This window comes from Leucoraja erinacea, chromosome 46, assembly GCF_028641065.1.
Source record: "Leucoraja erinacea ecotype New England chromosome 46, Leri_hhj_1, whole genome shotgun sequence".
Lineage (NCBI taxonomy): Eukaryota > Metazoa > Chordata > Chondrichthyes > Rajiformes > Rajidae > Leucoraja > Leucoraja erinaceus.
The window spans coordinates 756,246-770,381 of record NC_073422.1 but is presented as its reverse complement, the minus strand read 5'-3'; the positions used below and the strand labels follow the sequence as shown (position 1 = coordinate 770,381).

At 44.4% G+C, this 14,136-nt stretch overlaps 1 protein-coding gene and 1 pseudogene across 1 annotated transcript in view; one reads left to right on the top strand and one right to left on the bottom strand.

The window, feature by feature from the left end:
* The window catches only part of LOC129715014 (potassium voltage-gated channel subfamily H member 3-like), a 915,007-nt gene that overhangs the window by 645,442 nt on the left and 255,429 nt on the right, over positions 1-14,136 (bottom strand).
* LOC129715018 (U2 spliceosomal RNA) lies at positions 6,796-6,903 on the top strand (annotated as a pseudogene).

Here is a 14,136-nt window from a genome sequence, read left to right as displayed (position 1 = left end):
AAACAGATTCATGGTTGATTACGATAACATACTTCCTCCCTTGAATGAGTTCGGCAGCGAGTGAATTATGAACTGTTACACGGTTTGAAATCACTGAGCTTTAAAATCTTCACGTACTCACTGATGTGACTCCGAAGTAAAATAGTAAGATTAAACGAGCTTACCAGTTCGAAGTTTGATCTGTATTTTATGAGGAGTTATGATGAGGGAATACGTGCCCTCCGCTCCTACCCTCAATTATAGGGATCAACTGGTATTTAAATTCTCCTTTTCTTTACTATGTTTATTTCAATAACTGTGTCTATCTGTGATTCCACACCGCTGCTTTGAAGTATGCCACGCATGCGTGCTCGACGGGTTCTTCACGTAATCCCTCATCGTAACTCCTCATAAAATACAGATCAAACTTCAATCTGGTAAGTTCTCGTTTAATCTTACTATTCTAGATTTGTACATCATTTTTCTCATTGACTGACTGTGTTTGGTTCTGGTATACATTCTGTTTATCGTTAGTTGTGCATAAATAAGTGAAATAACCATTGTTATGTGCTATTTAAGTTGTGGGATGAAAAAGGTTGAAACCACTGTGTTATGAAGTAGTAGACTGTGGTAAGATGCTTGTCTGCTGCTGCTCTGAACCACTTCAACACTAACAGATCTGTCCTGAGTCTTTCCCATTAGGCATATTTGTACTCTCACCTCTCTCAATCTCTGTTCAGCTCTTGTACCCATTCATATGGTTGAATTATCTCAGCTTGGGGTCAATGGCATTTCCAAGACCTATACAAATAGAGGTCCTGTAGGAAGGAATGTAGATGCTGGTTTACACTGAAGATAGGGACTAGTGACTAGTGGGGACTAGTGACTAGTAGGGACTTGTGACCTGTGACTAGTAGTGTGCCTCAGGGTTCGGTGCTGTGCCCGTTATTGTTTGTCATCTATATCAATGATTTGGATGAGAACATACAGGGCAAGATTAGCATGTTTGCTGATGATACAAAAATGGGTGTTGCAAATAGTGAAGATGGTTGTGAAAAATTGCAGCAGGATCTGGACCAATTGGCCAGGTGGACTGAGTAATGGTTGATGGAATTTAATGCAGAGAAATGTGAGGTGTTGCATTTTGGGAAGTTTAACATAGGCAGGACCTACACAGTGAATGGTAGGCCTCTGGGTAGTGTTATAGAGCAAAGGGATCTAGGAGTGCAGGTGCATGGTTCCTTGAAGTTGGAGTCGCAGGTAGATAGGGTGGTAAAAAATGCTTTTGGCACGTTGGCCTTCATCAGTCAGAATATTGAGTATAGAAGTTGGGAGGTCATGTTGCAGTTGGTGAGGCCGCATGTAGAGTATTTTGTTCAGTTCTGGGCACGTTATAGGAAATATGTTGTCAAGCCCGAAAGGGTACAAAGAAGATTTACCAGGACTAGAGAGTCTGAGCTATAGGGAGAGGTTGAGTAGGCTGGGTCTCTATTCCTTGGAGTGCAGGAGTATGAGGGGTGATCTTATAGAGGTTTATACAATCATGAGAGGAATAGATTGGGTAGATGCACAAAATCTCTTGCCCAGAGTAGGTGAATCAAGGACCGAGGACATAGGTTTAAGGTGAAGAGAAAAATATTTAATAGGAATCTGAGGGGTAACTTTTTCACACAAAGGGTGGTGGGTGTATGGAACAAGCTGCCAGAGGACATAGTTGAGGCTGGGACTATCTCAACATTTAAGAAACAGTTAGACAGGCACATGGATAGGACAGGTTTGGAGGGATATGGATCAAGCGCAGGCAGGTGGGACTAGTGTAGCTGGGACATGTTGGTCAATGTGGGCAAGTTCCATTTCCACACTCTTTCACCCTATGACTCATTAGAAACAAAATGCTGGTGTAACTCAGCGGGCCAGGCAGCATCTCTAGAGAGAAGGAATGGGGCAGCTGCCTTTCTCAATTGGAGATGACCACTAATAGGTAATTATGTGATTTGAAAGTTGGATGCAAGTAATCTAGACCAGCGACTACCTAGGCCTCGATGTTATCCAAATACCTGAAGCTGACCTGCATTTATTAATCTGAGATGTGGAAAACATAATACCATGAATAAACAATCGACCATCACAATTCTTACTTTGGAGCCTCTTGACAACTATCATCATCTTCATTTGTATCAAAATGTGTAGGAAGGAACTGCAGATTCAGGTTTGAATCGAAGATAGACCAAAATGCTGGAGAAGGAATCTCTCCAGAGATGCTGCCGCCCCCACTGAGTTACTCCAGCATTTTGTGTCCATCTTTCATTTGTATCAACCCTGTCTAACAATCAGAGGAGGCCTCTTCTCCTTTGATACCGACAAACCTCAGTTATCTGGGGCTTCTTGATGACATTCTCCACTGAATGCTGCCTCATTGTCAAGGGTCTTCACGAGCAATCCTCTTTGATCTTTATCCAGGCTAGTAGTTAAATGATGCTGAACATCGGAGGGCAGGCTATGAATGAGATGTAAATGCTAAATGAAACTCCTAGTGATTCCTTCTATCTCTGGGAGTGAGCTGAAGTGCAGAAATAGTAAGATTAGATTAGGGTGGCACGGTGGTGCAGCGGGAGAGCTACTGGCTTACAGCGCCAGAGACCCGGGTTCAATCCTGACCACAGGTGCTGTCTGTACGGAGTTTGTACGTTCTCCTCGTGACCTGCCTGGGCTTTCTCCGAGATCATAGGTTTCCTCCCATGCTCCAAAGATGTACAGGTTTGTAGGTTAATTGGCTTGGTGTAAATGTAAAATGGTCCCTAGTGTGTATAGGATAGTGTTAGTGTGCAGGGATCTCTGGTCAGTGAAGGGCCTGTTTCCATGCTGTATGTCTAAACTAAACTAAAATTGATTCTACTTTTTGAATACCATGAACAACATTAAACAATGTCAAAACTGAGATATCAGTGTAACGTTATTCCAATACTCTCTCATCCTTTGATACTGAGAAGCAGCTGGCATTATTTCACAGATCTTGGATTTACAATCAGGATGCTGAAGAGCTTTTGGTTTGATTAAGCCCACTACACTCAGCTTTTCTTGATGTTCTCACCGATGTTATGATATAGGAGGCTATTCGGCACTCAGATTCATACTGCTCACAGATCAATCCCATCACTCATAATATCATAAGGAATTTACTGGTTAGTGGAATATGCAATGGCAAGGACTTCAAAAATAGCGACACTTAATTTTATAAGGAGAAGCTGATCAACTAGATGTTTAGTGACCAGAAGAGATAGATTTAAGATTAGAACGGGTGTCAAGGGTTATGGGGAGAAGGCAGGAAAATGGGATTAGGAGGCAGAGATCAGCCATGATTGAATGGCAGAGTAGTCTCGGTGGGCCGAATGGCCTAATTCTACTCCTATAACTTGTGTGAACTTGTGTTGTGTGAACTTGTGTTGATGATCGAGGAAGAAGACAAGGACAAATGAGATTGTTTTTCAAAGCAGTGTGCTGTAGTGAACCAATAAACTCTGCCTGCAAAGGAGTAGATATAGATTAAATGTCATTTTTTAAAGTCGTTTAACATGATTAACCTGCAAGATTATAAAAATCCTTCAAAGATTAGATCTTGGTGTAGTGATCCAAACAGTTTTGTTCATTGTTCCTTGATGCCTCTCTTCAACATACTCTTATCTCCATCAGACTTACATTGCTTCAGGAAACGTGACCCCATCACGATCGCTGGTGAGGATAGACACAAATTGCTGGAGTAACTCAGTGGGACAGACAGCATCTCTGGAGAGAAGGAATGGGTGGCGTTTCGGTTCGAAACTCTTCTTCAGACTTCAGACCATCAGTGATGACCCTACTTTATTGCCTTAGACCGAAGCTCTGGAGTTCCTTCTATAAACCACTCCGGCATGTAATTCCCATGAATGTAGCAGCGAGTTAACTGCTTGACTATCCGGAAGAGCAATTCCCCGGAGATTAGTCGGGAAGCCTTTTCTGTGTTGACCTGGTCATTAGCCCCGATCAGAAATGACTCGACAACTGACAGGTTTTAGCAACAAAGAAAACCTAACACATGAGTGGGATAAGCAATTTGATCAGGCAACCTTCAGTGAACCAACAACATCATCAAAGCTTTCTAGGTTTATTTTGCTGAGAATGAATCACACAATGTCAGAAATTCATGAAATTCATTTTCAGAACTTGACCCACTAGCATTTGAGCTCAGGATATCATGGTGCCACTCCAATAACAAAATCACTTTTGATCCTTCATTTTTCATCTCAGAACAGTGACACCATTTTAATCCTAATTCCTTTCCTTTCCAGTTATTCACCCAAATCTGGAATATCTCTATTGATATTGCATGTATGGCCTTTTGGAAACACTTCTCAACATCACCTTGCATTAAGAATATTTCTTGAATTGTATTTTGGCTGATTCTTAATGAAAGAAACTATTAATGAAATTATGAATTAATGATTCTCATCTCTGCATGCAACCAATAACCTATCTTATATCCTTATCACCATCAAAAAGGCCAAAAGGGATTTCTGCTCCAAGCTGGAGGATGAGACGGATGTTCAACAACTGTGGCAGGGCTTGAATGCCATCACTTCCTACAAAGCAAAACCAGGGGCAGCTCAAGCGACAGAGAAGCATCACTCCCTGACGAGCTCAATGCGTTCTATGCACGCTTTGCTAGGGAGAACACTGAGCTGCCTTCCCGAGCCCCCATTCGCCCTGATGGTATTATAGTCATGGTTACAGAGGTCAACGTCAGAAGATCCTTCAGGGGCCGAACCCTTGGAAAGTGTTTGAACCTGATGATTTCCCCAGTTATGTTCTCAAAACGTGTGCTGACCAATTGGATTGAGTTTTTGTGGATATTTTCAACCTCTCATCACTGAGGTCTGAGGTTCACACCTGCTTTAAGAGGGCATCAATAACACCGGTGCTCAAGAAGAGTAAGGTGACGTGTCTCAATGACTATTGACCAGTGGCACTAATGTCTGTGGTGTTGAAGTGCTTTGCGACGTTGGTTATGGTGGATATCAACTACCTACCTCGACAATAACCTTGACCCATTACAGTCCACCAACCACCACAACAGGTCAATGGAGGATGCAATCTCACTGGCTCTCCACTCTGCACTGGACAACTTGGACAATAATAACACATATTATTCGGCGTTCAATACTACCAAGCTGGTTACCAAGCTCCCAGAATTGTGTATCTGTGAATGTTGCTGCAACTGGATCCTCGACTTCCTCATCAACAGACCACTGTCTGTTAGAATTGGCAAGAACACTTCTTTCTCCATAACAATGAGTACGGGAGCACCTCAAGGCTGCGTACTCAGCCCCTTGCTCTATACTCATGAATGCGGACACAGTGCGAACTCCATCTTCAAGTTCGCCAACGACACCACCGTTGTTGGACGAATTATAGATGGTAATAAGTCAGAGTATAGAAGTGAGATCGATCGACTGACCAAATGGTGCCAGCACAACAACCTGGCTCTCAATGTCACTAAGACCAATGAACTAATTGTGGACTTTGGAAAAGGAAAGATGAGGACCCACAGTCCTATTTATATCGATGGGACAATGGTGAAGAAAGTTAAAAACTTCAAATTCCTGGGTGTGCATATTTCTGAAGATCTTTCCTAAACCCAGCACACTGATGTAATTATAAAGAAAGCACATCAACGCCTCTACATCCTGAAAAGATTATGGAGATTTTACTTCGGAGTCACGTGAGTGACTTCGTGAAGAACCCCGTTTCCACGCATGCGTGCCATATCGCTACACGCATTGCAACGAGTCACACAGGGGGGAACGGCGTTCCCCAAGCGGGAGATTTGAAAGTCGGGAACAGCAGGTAAGAGACTCTGCGTTCCTTTTTTCTACTTACTTTTAGGTGGCTGCGGAAAGCCGGCGGGGAGACCCGTGGAGGGCGAGCAGCCAGCAGCAGCAACGGCACGAGTTTCCCTGGAGGGGAACAACCTGTGCCCGACTTCGCTCCCGCACCGGCAAAATTCACTTCTCGGCCGGGCGGGAAGCATAGTAAAGAGGTCCCTATGCCAGTCTCAAATGAGACTGGCTTGGGAGCAGTCGGTAGCAGCCAGCGCAGAGGCTGCGGGACAGACAGCTCGGACCAGCGAGGGGCTCGGAACGCTCAGCGAGTGCAGCGGCACTTATGGAGTCGGAACGGGACGTTCGGGCTGAAAACCTTCTTCACAAGGTAAGGCCCAGGGTCCAGGGGATCTATAGGAACAGCCGGGGTTACCGGCTGCGGAACTGCCGCGAAGGACCAGGCCCGTGAACACCGGGGTCGGTCCAGGCGGCTCGAACCCGACACACAGGGAACGACGGTCACCGGCGGGAGAAGGAAAGTCGGGAACAGCAGGTAAGAGACCCTGCGTTTCCTTCAACTTACCTTCTAGGTGCAGACATGGACCAGGTCCATGTAAGGTGCAGAAGGCCGGCGGGAGAACCACGGAGGAGCGGCAGCAGCAGCAGCAGCGGCAGCGGCAGCAACAGTGGCAGCCGGCAGCTGCAGGAGTACTGACAGCGGCAGGAGCACAGGCAGCAGCAGTGGCAGCTGGCACTTCGTGAGGAGCTGGCAACGGCAGGAGCAGCATGGGCACATCGATTCCCGGAGAGGGAAAAACACCTGTGCCCAACTTCGCTCCAGCATGGTGAGAAAGTTCATTTCTCGACAGCAAAGGACTTTGCAGTTGACTGGCTGCAATCTACTACAAGGGACCAGTATGTGAGTTCCAGGGTCGGTCCCAGCGGGGTTTTCGTTACAATAATTGCTTCTCGGCTTTTTGGCTAAGATCAAGTGTAGTATCTGTTCTTATCAGTTTAATATCTGATACACCCCTTATCTAGGGACTATATATATTATATAAAAACTATAGTAGCTGTTATCATCAGTTTTAATGTCTTATATGTCCCTTATCTAAGGACCATATAAGTAGGAGTGCCCAGAATTGAGGGCATTAGAGTGGGGTTGACCGGCTGCAACGACCATAAGGGACCAGTACCGTCAGTACGGGGGTGGGTCCCAGGGGTCTAAGATAAAGGAGCAGCCAGGAGTGCTGAGAGCGTTGAAGCCAGGTTAAAGGAATAGATGGAAGCAGCTGTGCCAGTTATCCTCCACACCGGCCATATCCACTCCACGGAAGGAAGGACAAAACTGGAGAAGGAGGACCATGGAACAGCGGGCAGCCAGCAGCAGCCAGCGGCACTTGGATCAACCGTAGTGGGATCAGCTGTGCCCGATGTCGGCCCCGCACCGGCCAGATCCATGTGACCGAGCGGTAGGCTAGACACAAATTAAACAAGGTAGTGGACTCAGAAGGGTCCGACTTTGCATAAAACCGCCGGCAACCAGCGCCCGAGAGGGCTGGAGCGGGAAGAAGCGGTGTATGGAGCCTTGCTCCAACGTGATAAACCCACAGCAGTACCTCTTTGAGGGCTGCACAATGCTTCTACCCCATCAGAGGGGAGCACTGTGGGTCAGTTCTGGGTTGACTTGCAAGAGGGGTCCGCAGAACAAAAGACAAGTGGGCAGCAGTTAAGCCCCACAGGGGTACCCCGTGTGGGACCCTAGAGATCTCTAACTCTATAAAAAAGAGTAGGCAGGACCCTGATGGGCCAGAGCCTGGTAATACAGCATCCCATGATCCTAACACAGCAGGGACTCTGCTGGACATGGTGGCTGATTACTTTAGCCAAGTCAAACATGGGTAGACTTGGATCCAGGATGGCAATAGTATTACTATATGTCTGGCCACAAACGCCAACAAGAAAAATTTACAAACACTGGCCAGACATCTGCCACCTGGCAACGGTGAGGCATTACAGGTGCCCAGTGTAAACCAATGCATTTGGCAGCATATGGGGACGAACAGTAGGAACCAAAGACCATCAAGACGCACTAGATCTGTTTAATAATATCCAATATGACCTGAACTACACGTGGAAGGCGGCCATTCAGCCAGCACTAGGACCCCAAAAATGCTACCATTTGCAAACAAAGAACCGTGTGTGGACTAAGCCAAGACACTGGGGCTCATTAAGGCCAGCGCAAGGGCCTATTTTGGAGCATGATACCAGCCACAGGCAAGGCCATAAAAAATGTGGCTCATACCAGTAGCAGTGTCAGAAATCAATATAACCTGCAGGATCCGTTTTAGGGTATGGCCAGGGCGGCCACCCTGGAAGATGCGGAAGCCTAAACCTCCCACACAACCCCGAACAAGAAATATTAAACCAGAACCTTATTTTCTTCTGTTAAAATAGGGACCTACGAGGGTAGGGGAGGTTGCAACACTACAGTTATGTATGGTATATAATCACTACAGATTCATATAATCTCAGCAGTATTCAGGGTTATCTGATAGGGGTTTTTCTCATCCCAATAACCACAGTACATCATACACCAGAAGGGCATTTTGTCCTTACATAAACCAAACAATCTAAAACCCACATGGTGCTACAAGATTTGTACACGAAAGATGGGATTGAACATATTTATTAAAATAAAATAGAGTAGGGTTGCAGGATTATCATTGATTTAACCCTAAACACATTTGTTCTAGATATTCATTTTAAGATGGATGCTCTTATTATTGATAAAGACTTGGTGTCAGTTGCGGGTTTTCTATATGGCAAGCATTGACTCAAAAGAGGAACTTTGGCAATATAGAGCTTACAAAAGGGGCAATCATTAGCCCCAATATTATGTACTAAAAATCGTAAACCAGCTTGGCATTGTTATGTAAATAGCCATAGGGTGATGTTTTCCCCCGTTCGGACCCATCAATGGGGATACTAGGGTAAATTCAACCACACTCGGCATCTGGAATTTTCAGAGTACCCGACTGACCTTCTCAATCATGGTATTTCAGTCTTACAGGGGATGGTGTTACAACCATGTTCCCTAATGAACATAGCCAAAAAATTATTGATTTATCCAGTGACTGGAGGCAGTCATCCATGCCATAACACTATGGATTTATTGATTTGTAGAGTCTAACAGACCCACTACACTGTCAGACAGGACGATGAATCTCATCTCATCTGCACTAAGACTGTCAACACGGAAGCAGTACCTTGGACACATCAAGAAATGGGGCATATACTGCTTGGACAACAATCTCGACCAAAAGGCCAAAAACATTCTGGCCGTATTGGGATTTTTAACAAGCCTCCATTAGGATAATCGATGGAGCTACCGTGCCATTAATAGTGCCACAAGTGCACTCTCCAATTACCTATCACAAGGATCGGAACGGCACGCGGTGGGAACGCACCCCTGGTAAGCAAACCAGGTACTCCGAAATCTGGGACGTGGGTGTCGTTTTCTCAACATGCTGAGGAGCTTGTAGCTCATAACAGCGTTGTCACCTCAGTAACAGACCAGGAAGATGGTTATGCTCATGGTGTTATTTACCGCACAACAAGTCCAGCCATTAAGCAAACTGAGCCTGGACTCCCTGATCATCTCACCGAGAAACTGGTGTTGTCATACAGGATTTAATAAAAGAAAACAGATCGGGTTCCTCGGGTCTAGGGTTTGATTTTATGGTACACCCATATGGCAAACGACTGTGAATAACAGGACCCATCTAACAATACATAGCATATACTCAGAACATTCGAGGTCAGAGTATGGAGTTGTTTATCTCTTACAAGAAACTGCATGATAGGGTCACGACTCAAACTATATCAAGGTGGCTCAAATAGGTCCTAAAAATGGCAGGAATAGACACTGATGTTTCAAACTCTCATTCCACCAGGACTGCAGCAACATCCGCAGCAATATTGTACAGGTACCCACAGACCAAATCCTCAGAATGGCAGGAGGGTCATTTTAAAAAAGGGTTTTTCCACAGGTTGTATAATAAACCAGTTTATTTGGAGCCATCATTGTATTAAGAAAACATTTTAGGTTCAACATAATAATTTGCCCGATAGGTTACAGGGTTATGATTCTCAAATTTTAAAAAAGTGTTATTTTTTCATTATACCACACAACTCTTTGTATAATTGTGTTTTAAAACTACTAATGATGCTCTCTCCCAATACCCAAGGCAGTTGTGAAGCATGGACTCGTTCCACGGCATGAGGTCACAGAGCTTTGAAATCTTCACGAAGTCACTCACGTGACTCCGAAGTAAAATAGTAAGATTAAACGAGAACTTACCAGTTTGAAGTTTGATCTGTATTTTATGAGGAGTTACGATGAGGGATTTCGTGCCCTCCGCTCCCACCCTCGTATGATCATATCAAAAACTGGTATCTCTTTGATAATCTTACTATGTTAGATCATTATAGGTTCCTGTGACCTCACACCGCTGCTTTGAAGTATGACACGCATGCGTGGAAGCGGGGTTCTTCACGAAATCCCTCATCGTAACTCCTCATAAAATACAGATCAAACTTCAAACTGGTAAGTTCTCGTTTAATCTTACTATTCTGTATGCCAAAGAGAATTCTCTTGAACTTCTACAGGTGTACAGTAGACAGCACATTGACTGGTTACATCACGGCCTGGTTCAGCAACTTGAATGTCCAGGAGTGACGAAGACTGCAAAAAGTTGTGAACCCTGCCCAATCCATCATCGGCTCTGACCTCCCCACCATCGAAGGGATTTACTAGAGTCGCTGCCTCAAAAAGGCAGCCGGCATCATCAGAGACCCACATCACCCTGGCAACACTCTCATTTAAACCCTGCCACAGGGAAGTAGGTACAATAGCCTTAAAACTGTAAGGTCCAGGTTCAGGATCAGCTTCTACCCTACAGCTATTAGACTATTACACCAGAACCTCCAAATATGCCCTGAACTACATGGACTATTATTGTTATTATTAGTTTTGTTGCTTTTTATGTGTGTACGTATGTGTGCGTCTGTGTATATATGTGTATATACACACTGAACCTTTTTTACAACAAGTAAGAATGTCATCGTGTTGTCTGGGACGTATGATAATAAAACATTCCTGACTCTCATGGCTCTCCCTGTTGTCTGGTACCTTTGAAATGTGAGTTAATCTGTGCTTTGGTGTTATTTTTTAATGGCAATGTTATGCATCCTACACCTAACTTTTACCATTTAAGTTACCATGTCAGCAATATTCCTGAGGCAACCATTTGAATTATTTAAACACATAATAAACATTTAGGCCTGGGCCTCCTCCATTGTCAGAGTGAGACCAAACACAAATTGGAGGAACAGCATCTCATATTTCGCTTGGGCAGCGTACAGCCCAGCGGTATGAATATTGATTTATCTAATTTCAAGTAACCCTTGTATCCCCTCTCTCTCCATCCCTCTCCCACCTAAGTTGAACCAGCTTCAAAGTTGTCTTGTTGAGTCTCATTGTCCGTAACTCGTTTTCACCTCGCCCACAGCTAACACTGGCCTGTTTCTGTATCATCATTACATTTTTACATATCTTTAATTCATTTGTTCTGCTATATATATCTCCTCATCACCATCTATATCTCTCGTTTCCCTTTCCACTGACTCTCAGTCTGAAGAAGGGTTTCGACCCAAAATGTCACCTATTCCTTTTCTCCAGTGATGCTGTCTGACCCGCTGAGTTACTCCAACCTTTTGTGTCTATCTTGGATTTAAACTGGCATCTGCAGTTCCTTCCTACATATAAACATTTTGAATATGACGCAAGCCTGCTCATATAACATTCCTATCAAAGATATCAGTGTATCCTGGCACAGAAATCCTTTGTTACACTTGAAAGGTACATCGGATGAACATCGGATGCATGGATCATGCATACTTCCAAGGAAATGCTTATTGTTTATGAGATCCTAACTCAGTGATTCAAATGTCATTTGCACGTTAAGATACGGGAGAGCCTTCAGTTCATGGACTGCGTGGTGATATAATCAATGAGCGAATAACAAAATACGAGAAATATTAGTCAGAGGGTGGTGAATCTGTGGAATTCTTTGCCACAGAAGGCCAAGTCAGTGGATATTTTTAAAGCAGAGATGGATAGATTCTTGATTAGTATGGGTGTCAGAGGCTATGGGGAGAAGGCAGGAGAATGGGATTAGGAGGGAGAGATAGATCTGCCATGATTGAATAGCGGAGTCGACTTGATGGGCCAAATGGCTTAATTCTTCTCCTATCACTTATGACTTTATGACAAAATTACCAAGCAAATTGGTGCCAGCCTCCTGCCTTTCACATTACAGCGACTGTTCTACATCATAGCTGATATAGTCTTGGATATGGACAAACAATACCAGCCATTGGTGTATGCTTCTCTGGACTGATACATCACTTCTATCCTAAATTGGAATCTGGAACCCATCTATGTCATGGAAATTGAAGGCAGCCTTGTCTGAATACTCTTTCTACACTCAATGTTTACCAATAAATATTTAATGCACTGACCACTTTGCTGAAATAGATACATCATAGCAAAATAAATTAGGGGAAAGTCTATATCCTCATGGTAAGGTTCTAAAACGTATATTGAATATCATTTTTGCTCAATTTTAATAGGCACTGATTTACATGGAAATAGTAATGAATCGTAAGATTAAACGAGAACTTACCAGTTTGAAGTTTGGTCTATATTTTATGAGGAGTAACGTTGAGGGATTACGTGAAGAACCCGCCAGGACGCATACGTGTCAATCTTCAAAGCAGCGGTGTGAAATCACAGATAACAGTAAATGAACTGAACATAGTAGGATTAGAGAAATAGGATACCAGTTGAACTTTATGATCAAGGGTGGGCGTGGAGGGCACGTAATCCCTCAACGTTACTCCTCAAAAAATAAAGATCAAACTTCAAACTGGTAAGTTCTCGTTTAATCTTACTATTTTACTTCGGAGTCACGTGAGTGACTACATGAAGATTTTAAATCTCTGTGATTTCATGCCGTGGAAACAAGTCCATGCGTCATACACAGCATAAGTGGGCCAATGATGAGTGAACTTTAATATAGCATTCAGACATGACATTGATATAGACATGTTGATGCTATTAATGAACAATAGTGGGAATCGTAACCTCCCTCAACCTGGAGGAAGTACGAACCATACCTAACATAGATTTGGCAAATACCCCCAATCTGGCAATGGGTTTATTCTGAATATTTGTACAGATTAATAGTTTGACCATCCTGCAGCAGCTAGGATGTGGTCCATAAACCTGCTGTTGAGGTATAGCGGTCCTGGTAGAGATTCAGATTCAGATTCAACTTTAATTGTCATTGTCAGTGTATAGTACAGAGACAACGAAATGCAGTTATCATCTCCCTGGAAGAGCGACATAGAATATGATTTCAATAAATAAATCTATTTACATGTATGCGGACATAGTGTTTTTCCTGTGGGAGGAGTGTCCGGGGGGGGGGTGATTGGCAGTCACCGAGGTACATTGTTGAGTAGAGTGACAGCCGCAGGGAAGAAGCTGTTCTTGGACCTGCTAGTCCGGCAACGGAGAGACCTGTAGCGCCTCCCGGATGGTAGGAGGGTAAACAGTCCATGGTTGGGGTGAGAGCAGTCCTTGGCGATGCTGAGCGCCCTCCGCAGACAACACTTGCTTTGGACAGACTCAATGGAGGGGGGGAGCGAGGAACCGGTGATGCGTTGGGCAATTTTCACCACCCTCTGCAGTACTTTCCGGTCGGAGACAGAGCAGTTGCCATACCATACTGTGATACAGTTGGTAAGGATGCTCTTGATGGTGCAGCGGTAGAAATTCACCAGGATCTGAGGAGACAGATGGACCTTCTTCAGTCTCCTCAGGAAGAAGAGACGCTGGTGAGCCTTCTTGACAAGAGTTGAGGTATTGTGGGTCCAAGAGAGGTCATCGGAGATGTTGACCCCCAGGAACCTGAAGCTAGAAACACGTTCCACCTCCGTCCCGTTAATATGGATGGGAGTGTGCGTGCCGCCCCTAGACTTCCTGAAGTCTACAATGAGCTCCTTGGTCTTCTTGGAGTTAAGGGCCAGGTTGTTGTCAGCGCACCATGCTGCTAGGAGCTGGTCCTCCTCCCTATAGGCCAATTCATCGTTGTTGCTGATGGAGCCAATCACCGGGCTATGGCTTAAAAAAGACCTTTGTTCTGGTTGTGTGGCCTTCAAGCTTTCACCAGCT